The sequence below is a fragment of the Heterocephalus glaber genome, unplaced genomic scaffold (assembly GCF_053883595.1).
Source record: "Heterocephalus glaber isolate CG9 unplaced genomic scaffold, H.glaber_assembly_v1.0 deba00001461, whole genome shotgun sequence".
NCBI classification, from domain to species: domain Eukaryota; kingdom Metazoa; phylum Chordata; class Mammalia; order Rodentia; family Bathyergidae; genus Heterocephalus; species Heterocephalus glaber.
The window spans coordinates 28,765,008-28,774,687 of NW_028258308.1; the positions used below are offsets into that span (position 1 = coordinate 28,765,008).

General features: G+C 39.3%; 1 pseudogene; it reads right to left on the reverse strand.

Annotated features, from left to right (window-relative positions):
- Nucleotides 1–8,043: 8,043 nt before the first annotated feature.
- Nucleotides 8,044–8,760, reverse strand: LOC101699808 (calcium load-activated calcium channel-like; annotated as a pseudogene).
- Nucleotides 8,761–9,680: the final 920 nt, after the last annotated feature.

Here is a 9,680-nt window from a genome sequence, read left to right on the forward strand (position 1 = left end):
TTCACATTATCAATTATACATTTTGATCCTTATTTATACTTTCAGTTTCTCACACCAAAGAAACTGTTTGGTATTTACACATTTGTGTCCTACTTGTTTCACTTAAGAGTATGGCCTCAATATGCATCCATTTAGCTATAAATGTCCCTAGTTTCTCATTCTTTATGGCTGAGTAGTATTCCATTTTATTAAAAAACCACATCTTCTTTATCCAGTCTCCAGTTGATAGGTAATTGGGTTGTTTCCAAGTTTTAGCTATTACAAACCATGATGCTATAAAAACGTGGGAGAGAATATATCACTGTGGTATGATGCTTTTAATTCTTTGGGGAAGATACCCAGCAGAGGAATAGCTGGGTCAAATGGGACCTCTAATCCTAGTTCTTCAAGGTATCTGCATATTGATTTCCACAGTGGTTGCACCAGTCGGCACTCCCACCAACAATGGAGAAGGGTTTCTTTCTCTCTACACCCCTGCCAGCATTTGTTATTGGTTGATTTCTTGATAGCAGCCATTCTTTCTGGAGGTAGAATCTCAGTGTTGTTTTCATCTGCATCTCTCAAATGACCAGTGATGTTGAGTATTTTTTCACATGTTTATTTGCTGCTTTTACTTCTTTGTCTGAGAAATGTCTTTTCATTTCAGATGCCCATTTTTTAATTGGTCTTTATATTTGTGGGGTCTGATTTTTTTAGTTCTTTATAGATTCTAGATAATATACCTTTGTCTGAGGAACAGCAGGTGAAAATTTTTTTCCACATTGTAGTTTGTCTCTTAGCTCTGTTGGTGTTTTCTCTTGCAGTGCAGAAGCTTTTTTTTTTTTTGGTACCAGGGATTGAACTCGGGTCCTTGTGCTTGAGCAACAGGCGGCGAAACCACTGAGCTAAATCCCCAGCCCAGTGCAGAAGCTTTTTAATAAGAGGAGATCACAGTTGTTGATAGTTTGTGCTTGTTCCCATGGGACTGAGGTTTTGTTCATAAAGTCTTTTCCTATGCCAATGTCTTCAAGAGTTCTACCTAACCTATCTTCCAGCACAGCCCCACCAGCATTTGTTGTTGGTTGATTTGTTTTGTTTTGCTTTGTTTTTGGTCCTGCTATATAGTTCAGACTGGTCTTAAACTCACTGTGTGGCCTAGGCTGGCCTTGAATTCAGGGCAATCCTCTTGCCTCAGCCTCCCAGTGCTGGGAGTACAGGAGTATGCCACCACACCCGGCATTGGTTGATTTCTTGATAGCCACCATTCTTTCTGAAGTGAGATGGAATCTCAGCATTGTTTTAATTTGCAGCTCTCAGTGATACTGAACATTTTTTCATATATTTATTTGCTGTTTGTACTTCTTCATCTGAGAAGTGTCTATTTCAGATGCCCATTTTTGGATTGGATCTTTAAATTTGAGGGGTCTGATTTTTTTCAATTCTTTGTGTATTCTAGATATTAGTCCTCTGTGTGAGGAACAACTGGCTACAATTTTTTCCAACTCTGTGGGTTTTCTCTTCATTCTGATAGTGGTTTCTCTTGCTGTGCAAAAGCTTTTTAATAAGATAAGATCCCAGTTGTCGATTCTTTGTAGTATTTCCTGTACAATTGAGGTTTTGTTCATGAAGTCCTTGCCTATGCCTATGTCCTCAAGAGTTCTGCCTATTCTCTCTTCCAGTAGATTTAGTGTTTCTGTTTTAATATATATTTTTTTGGTACCGGGGATCGAACTCGGGTCGTTGAGCTTGCGCAGCAGGCAGCAAAACCACTGAGCTAAATCCCCGGCCCTCTGTTTTAATATTTAGATCTTTGATCTATTTTGATTTTACTTTAGTGCATGGTGAGAGATATGGGTCTAATTTTAGTGTTCAGCATGTAGAAAGCCAGGTTTTCCAGCACCACTTATTAAAGAGGCTATCTTTTTTTTCCAGGGGATCTGTTTGGCCCCTTTGTCAAAGATAAAGTGCCTGAGTGTGTTTGGGGTTGTTTCTGCACCTTCTACTCTGTTCCACTGATCCTTAGGTCTGTTTTTTTTTTTTTTCTTTCCTGCCAGTACCATGTTGTTTTTGTAACAGTGGCTTTGTAGAATAACTTTAAATTAGGGATTGTGATGCCTCCTGCCTTGCCTTTGTTGCCCAGAATTTTTGCTATTTTATGTCTCTTCTGGTTCCTAATGAATTTTAGGAATGTTTTCTCTAGTTCTGTGAGTTATGCTAATGGTATTTCGATTGGGATTGCATTAAATCTGTATAACAATTTTGGGAATATGGCCATTTTCACTATGTTGTTTCTTCCTACCCAAGATCAAGGGATATCTTTCCATCTTCTGATATCCTCCTTGATATCCTTTTTAAGAGTACTGTAGTTTTCAATGCAAAAATCCTTTACTTCCTTTGTTAGATTGATTCCTAAGTATTTCTTTTGTTTTGATGCTATTGTGTGAGGTGTTATTTTTCTAATTTCTCTCTCAGTGAGTTTGTTATTTGTGTACAGGAAGGCTATTGAGTTTTGAGTGTTGATTTTGTATCTGGCTATGCTACTGAATTTGGTTATTAAATCTAGAAGTCTTTTGGTGAAGTTTTTGGGGTCTTCTATGTAGAGAATCATGTCATCTGCAAATAATGATAATTTAACTTTTTCTTTTCTTATGTTTATTCCTTTTATTTCTTTCTCTTGTCTAAGTGCTCTGGCTAATGTTTCCAGAACTATATTGAACAAAAGTGGTGATAGTGGGCATCCTTGTCTTTTTCCTTATTTTAGTGTGAAAGCTTCAAGTTTCTGATCATTTAGTATGATGTTGATTGTTGGTTTGTCATAGACGGTTTTTATCAGATTGAGATAAAGACCATCTATTCCAACTTTCTGTAAGGCTTTATTATGAATGGATGTTGGACTTTTTCTGCATCTATTGAGATGATCATGTGATTTTTGTCTTTGGGTCTGTTAACATGGTGTAACACATTTATTGACTTACGTATGTTGAACCATCCCTGCATCCCTGGGATGAATCCCACTTGGTCATGGTGTATAATGTTGATGATTTGCTGCATTCTGTGTGCCAGTATCTTATTGAGGATTTTTGCAACTATGTTCATTAGGGAGCTTGGCCTATAGTTTTCTCTTTGGTTGGGTCCTTCCCTGGTTTTGGAATCAGGGTAATACTTGTTTCCAGTAATGATTTTGGAAGTATTGCTTCCCTTTCTATTTCATTAAAGAGTTTGCAGAGAACTGGCATTAGATCTTCTCTAAATTTCTTGTAGAGTTCAGCAGTGAAGCCATCAGGGCCTGGGCTTTTCTTTGTTGGTAAATTTTTAATTATGCTTTCAATTTCACATCCTGGCTAAAGTAGCACAATTAGCAATAACAATAGCATCAAACACAGCCTAGCAAATGACAAACTGTGGTAACTGTTAATTTGATACATTTAACCATATGAGCAAGCACTACTATTATATAAAAAAAAATCCAACATAAACCAGGAACTTGTATGCAATGAGTTTCTTCTTAATAGATTGATTTTACCTTGTGAGGGGGAAATTTAAGAGAGACAGGGGACAAAACAGAGAGATTGAGGAGAAATGTAGTAGAAGAAAGGCTAGAGGGCAAAGGATGAACATCAAATCTTTGGGAAACTGGAGAAGAAGGCAGGAGAAAAAGAGTGAAGGAGAAAGAAAAAGAATATTGACATGAACCAGAAACACAAGAAGCACTGTAGACTCTCACGAAAATATCATAAAATCAAGAGAGATGAAGGAGAGAAAGAAGACAAATAGGACAGAACAAGAATAAAAGTATAAACCTAAACACCCCCCACAACCCAACCAGACAAAAAAGAAAACACATCAAGCAAACAAAGGAAAAGAAAAATAATAAAAATAATAAAATTCATCTGGTGTCCACAGTTCTGTATTAGTGTCTGAGACAGCCTGAAAATGCACTGTGCAAACCTGTCAAGTCTTCAGTCAGATCAACACTGAATACATGGCTGTTTCTGCCTTCAGAGGTGGGGGCTGGAACCATTCCCCAGGCAGCAACCTTCCAGGTGTCCCTTGGGCGGCTTGCACATGTCTTCCCACTGTGACTATCTACCCCAGCTGCTCTCCCAGCTGCTGTGGCACCCTCAGCTGGGGCCAGCCTGAGGCTGCTCCAGTTGGTGCTCACTTGGCCCCACCTGGACCTTGCACGGCCTCCTTTGTTCCAATTATTACTCTCACACTCTGGCTGTAGGGCGAGGGTGGGGGCACCCTTATCCTGCTGCTGGCTAAGGTCATTTGTCCACCCATGCCTCTGGTCACAAAGCACGGGGTTGCCTCAAGTCCTTTATAACTCTGGGGCATTGTCAATGAAGTGACCCTGGATCTGTTCAGCTGTCAGAGTTCAAGCCTCAGGGCTCTTGAAACAAAAGAGCAACCCTGCCTGCCTGCTGCTGATCCACCTGATTTAGTGCTGTTCCAGTTCATTCACCAACTGATGACTCTGCCGGGCTGCTCAGGAGCCAGTGTCTCATGTTCTCACTGCTGCCTCCTAATGACAAAATTCTCCTGATCCAGGTCCAGCATTTTGTTTCCTCCCTAGGCTGTTGGTTTCCAGACTCTGGGCAATTTGTCTTGGAGAAGCTGTGCCACTGGTACTCACTGCTCTGACATTTTTTTCCAGCCCATTTGGTATTTTTAAGTGAAATAAAAGTATAAATTTTAATTTCATATTTGGTAAAATACATAGAGCATAAAAATCACCATCCTAATCATTTTTTCACTGTGTAGTTTAGTAATACTGAGTATAGTCAGACTGGTTGCACTACAAATAAGTGAAATCCTACAATATTTTCCTTTTTTTGTGACTGGCTTATATCACCTGGCCCAACTTTAAGGTTCCTCTATGTTGTATCACATGTCCTTCACTTTAAAGGCTGAATAATATTCCACTGTATGTACAGACTACATTTTGTTTATTGATTTATTATTTTGTCCATCACTCATTGATGGCCATGTAGGTTCTTTCTTCTTTTGTGTTATTGTGAATAATGCTTCTGTGAGCATGAGTGTACACATATTTCTTTAAGACCTACTTTCAGTTCCTTCGTTGTTTTTTTTTTTTTGGTACCGGGGATTGAACTCGGGTACTTGCACTTTCGCAGTAGGTGGCGAAACCACTGAGGTAAATCCCCGGCCCAATCAGTTCCTTCGAATATATACCCAGAAGCAAAATCACTCAGTCGTATGTTAATTCTATTTTTAACTTTTTGAGGAACCACCACACTATTTTCTACAGTGGCAGCATTATTTAAATCCCCATCAACACTGCACAGGGGTTCCAATTTCTCCACATCCTCACACACACTGGTTCTTTTCCTTTTCTTTTTGTTTTAATAGTAGCATCCTAATGGATGTGAGCTGGTATCAGAGTGTGATTTTGATTTGTATTTCCCTAATGATTAGTGATGATGAACATCTTTTCAAGTGCTAATGGGCCATTAGTGCATCTTCTTTGGAGGAATATCTATTCAAATGCCTTCTCATTTTTAAGTTAGTTCTTTTCTTGTTATTGTTCAGCTATAGGAGTTCTTTATATACTCCGAACACTAACTTTTTAGTAGATACATGATTTACAGATATTTTATCCTATTAAATGGGCTGTCTTTTCTCTGTTGATTGTAGAGTATAAAGATTTTAAAAAGAAAAATTTATATACACATAACTTGCACTCAGGAAAAAACTGAAAAAACACTAAAAAGGTAACTGTAGTTGCTTTTAATTTTCTTTATTTTACATTTATTGTTAAAATTTTCTAGCATAAACATTACTCTCACAGAAAAATGTTAAATAACATTTTTATTCTTGTAAAGCACAGATCATAGATTTATCCTCTAACAGTCTAATCAAGACCTGAAATCAAGAGAGTATTCAAATTGTTAGTATCCTCCCATTGGGGTTCTGAGTCAAGGAGTGACAAGTCATATTACTTGTCCAAATTTCATTGTCCTCTTCATTTTTCCAGGGCTGACATTCTTTATTCTGAAGAACTTACATGCCATGTATTGAATTGACTGTCCTCATAAAGTCTTCCCCAATACCTTCCTTGCTATCATAAAGTACTTGCTCTATTTCTCTTGGAGGAGTCATCCCACCACGTGATGTCTGCTTCCTTGTCTATATTGGGATGTTCTCAAAGACAAGGTCTTATCACCTTTGCAACTACCCACAAGCACAGTGCTAAGCACAAGTATAGCACACTCACTGAATAACACTACAAAATCCAAAAGGAATCTTTTTGTTACTTCACTTCTCAAGAAGATCTGAGTCAAGATAATCAACTGACTGCTCCTGTTTGGAAAACGGTGTTCTGATTCTACTCTGTGATACTACATCAGCTTGTTTCTCCTAGGTCTCTGGAGATCCTCCTATTTAATCTCCTTTGTAAAGAACTCTTAGCTCTAATATCAATGTTCATTGGTGCATGGTCCTTTCTCTCCATTCTTTCTCCATTTGTCACTTCTTCTATTTCCATAGCTTTAAATCTCATCTACATATCAATTATTTCCAACTAGCTCATACCTCTTTCAAGCTCCAGATTTGTATACCCATCTGTCTTACATTGTATGTTTCCTGTTTGTTCTTAATCCTCTCTCTGTCTTTGTTGGCCCTCCTCTCTCTCCCATACATGGAACATTATGGATTACATCAGGAGACTCTGACTTCCACCTGGATTTGGCCCATAGATGTTTCCAACTGAAGATCTGAAGGCAGGAGGAGTGTGAAATGGATGAATTTATTACCCTACCTTTTTCTTTTCTTTTCTTTTCTTTTTGGTACTGAGAATTGAACTCAGGACCTGCCACTTTCCAGGCAGGCTCAGTGCCACTGAGCCACATCCCTGGCTCCTACCCTACCTTCTTCTTTATTCCTCATCCCCATCCCTCCTCATCCCCTTCCCTGTCCCCATCCCTTCTCCACCCCCATCCCCCTGTCCCCATTCCTGTCCCTTCCCCATCCCCATCCCCCATCCCTATCCTTTCCCCCAACCCTTCCCATTCCACAGTGCCTATATCTGTACCTGTTAGTGCCCATTTCCCTTGTTTTTTCAGACATAGGTATGGTAATGCCTCTCCCTTGCTATTGGCTTCAAGGGACTGTAACACCTGAGAGCTTTCCCTAAATGCTGCTCACACCTTTGTAAATAGTTCATTTTTTAATTCTCCTCACATTCCCCTGTTTTCCTGCCAGGACCTGACTCATGCATACCCTCTTGACATCTCAGTCATCACAAGCCCAAAGTCCAACACATAACTTTCACTTTTACTGCACGCTTCTTTCTCCCTAATTTCTGCTTTCTTTGTGAAAGATATCATCCCTAGTCCAAGTGCTCCCGGGAGTCTATGTGATTTCTTCATCTTTCTCATCCATATTCTTCATGTTATCTATCACCAAGTCTGAAAATTCACTTTCTCCAAGATAGATCCTTCTTATTCTTTAGATCTCAGCCTATATATTATTGTCTCAAGAAACCTTTCTCTATGCACACCAGTAAGGACTATGCCTTTGTTCTGTCTTAGCTTACCAGTTTGTTTACATCCTAGGAAATAAGAGCTCCTTCTAATGTCACTTAGGAAATTTTATTTAAAAGTTGTGTTCCCTTGGTAAATTCTAAATTATGAAAGATGATAAGTATAACCCTTTTTTTTTTTTTTGGTTAGAAATTTGGCTTCTTTATTGAGGTCAAGTGATTTGGCTTTAAAAACACAACAAACAGTTCCAATTAATTTGAGTTGCACAGATTAAATTTTTCTTCTAGCTCTCTGGTGTTCACAGAGTCAGCTTCCATGGTAGATGGCACACACAGCCTTGAGAGTTGCTCCCTCAGAAAATATTAATGTAAGCAAAGCAAAAAGGATTTGTTTTTTCAACATAAAAAATCACCTGAACTTAACTAATTGGTGTACGATTTTTTTAAAATTTCTATGACAAAAAGCACTATCCTGTTTGTTAGGTGCCTAATCATATTAAAAAAAGTTGAGAAACAAAACGAGATGACGGCCCTACAGCTCTTGCTGTAAAATATGGCCAGTCTGACGTGAATGTTTAGAAAGAATGACAGGAACTAAAAGGTTCTCCCTGAGTTGAAGGGAACTTTCCAGAAGGAGGTGGAGGGCCAAGAAATCCACCTGCCTGTTTGATGGCAGCTCGTGAAGAGGCAAGGCCAAGAATCTTCTGGATGTTCTGTTGAATTGACATGCTACAGAGGATATAGAGGAAGATGAAGGAACAGTCTATGGTGTCATCTCCCAGCAGGTTTTGATGAGACAGGCCTTGCATGTAGGAAAGAGAGGTGAAAGGGAGCTTTGCCACCACTCTACTGTCAGATATGGAATTGCGCATTCCCATGAGGTCAGTGAAACAAAAGCCAATTGCAAACATGGATTTCATCCGAACCATTGAAAGATCTCTGTTATTATTCTTCAGTTTCTCTTCTTGCCTCTCTATTTTCTTTTTTTGTTGCTGACCAGCTGACTCTGTTATTGTTTCCTTCTTCTTTTCCTTTTTTTTTGGCGGGGGGGTACCAGGGATCAAACTTGGGACCTTGCGCTTGCGAGGCAGGCGCTGGAACCACTGAGCTAAATCCCCAGCCCTTCTCTTCCAATTTTTTACTCTGCTTTTCCACTTCTGCCTTCAGCCTCTTGTACTTGTCTGTTCTGCAAACCAGGACCCAGGTAATGCCCTCCGCCAGGAGAGCCTTGCGCACGGAGATAAAACGATGAGAGTGTCTGGAAACATGATGCTCATCTCACACCTCCGTCCCCACACTCCCACCGGCCAGGGGGAAACTGCTCAAGAGGAAGGAAAAGATAAGTGTAAAGGACTTCCTCCTGGATCCTGCGACCACTGAGTAACACACCGACTTTGACAGACAGGAGATGACACTCGATGATAACTATGGCTCTTTAGGCCACCTAATTTGGAAGGCAAATTTCCCTGGGCTTGACTCAACATGACAGAATCCATCTTTAAAGGTTCCCCGGCTTCCAATAACACTATTGTGGGGATGAAGTCCTTGAGCCTTGGGGGACACTTAAGATCCAAACGGTAGCACATAATGAGTGCTACACATGAGTTGATAAAAATATAGCTTCACAATGATGATGACAATAATAATGATGATGATGATATGTTAGAAATGGGTTTTCATTTAGAACTTATTGGCATTCAGTAAATGTGGGCTGGTTAAAATATTTTAGAAAGATTCCTCAATATAAAAATTCAATCCAACAAACCTAATTTTAAAAGGCAAAAGATTTGACTAGACATTTCTCTAAGGAAAATATTCAAATAGACAATACACACAGGAAAAGATACTCAACATCACTAATCATGGAGTAAATGTAAACCAAAGCCACAATATATCACTTTCCACCTGTTAGGAAGGGATAGTATTGTGAGACCAAAAGTGACTCCATTTTGTGAATGTGGGACCAGAATGACTCCATTTTGTCCAAAATGGAGCAGTCTCCTTTATTCTTTCAAATTAATGATTAAATGTGCTTAATCTGGGACAAAAGACATGATCTGTAACTCAAGATTCCTAAGCTCATTACTCAGCCATCTGTTTGCCCTAGAAACAAGTGTCCCGGGCCCACTATCTATAGGACAATCTGTTAACGTGCTGACTATCCACACAAGGTGGTCATGACCATGAGTCAAGATGT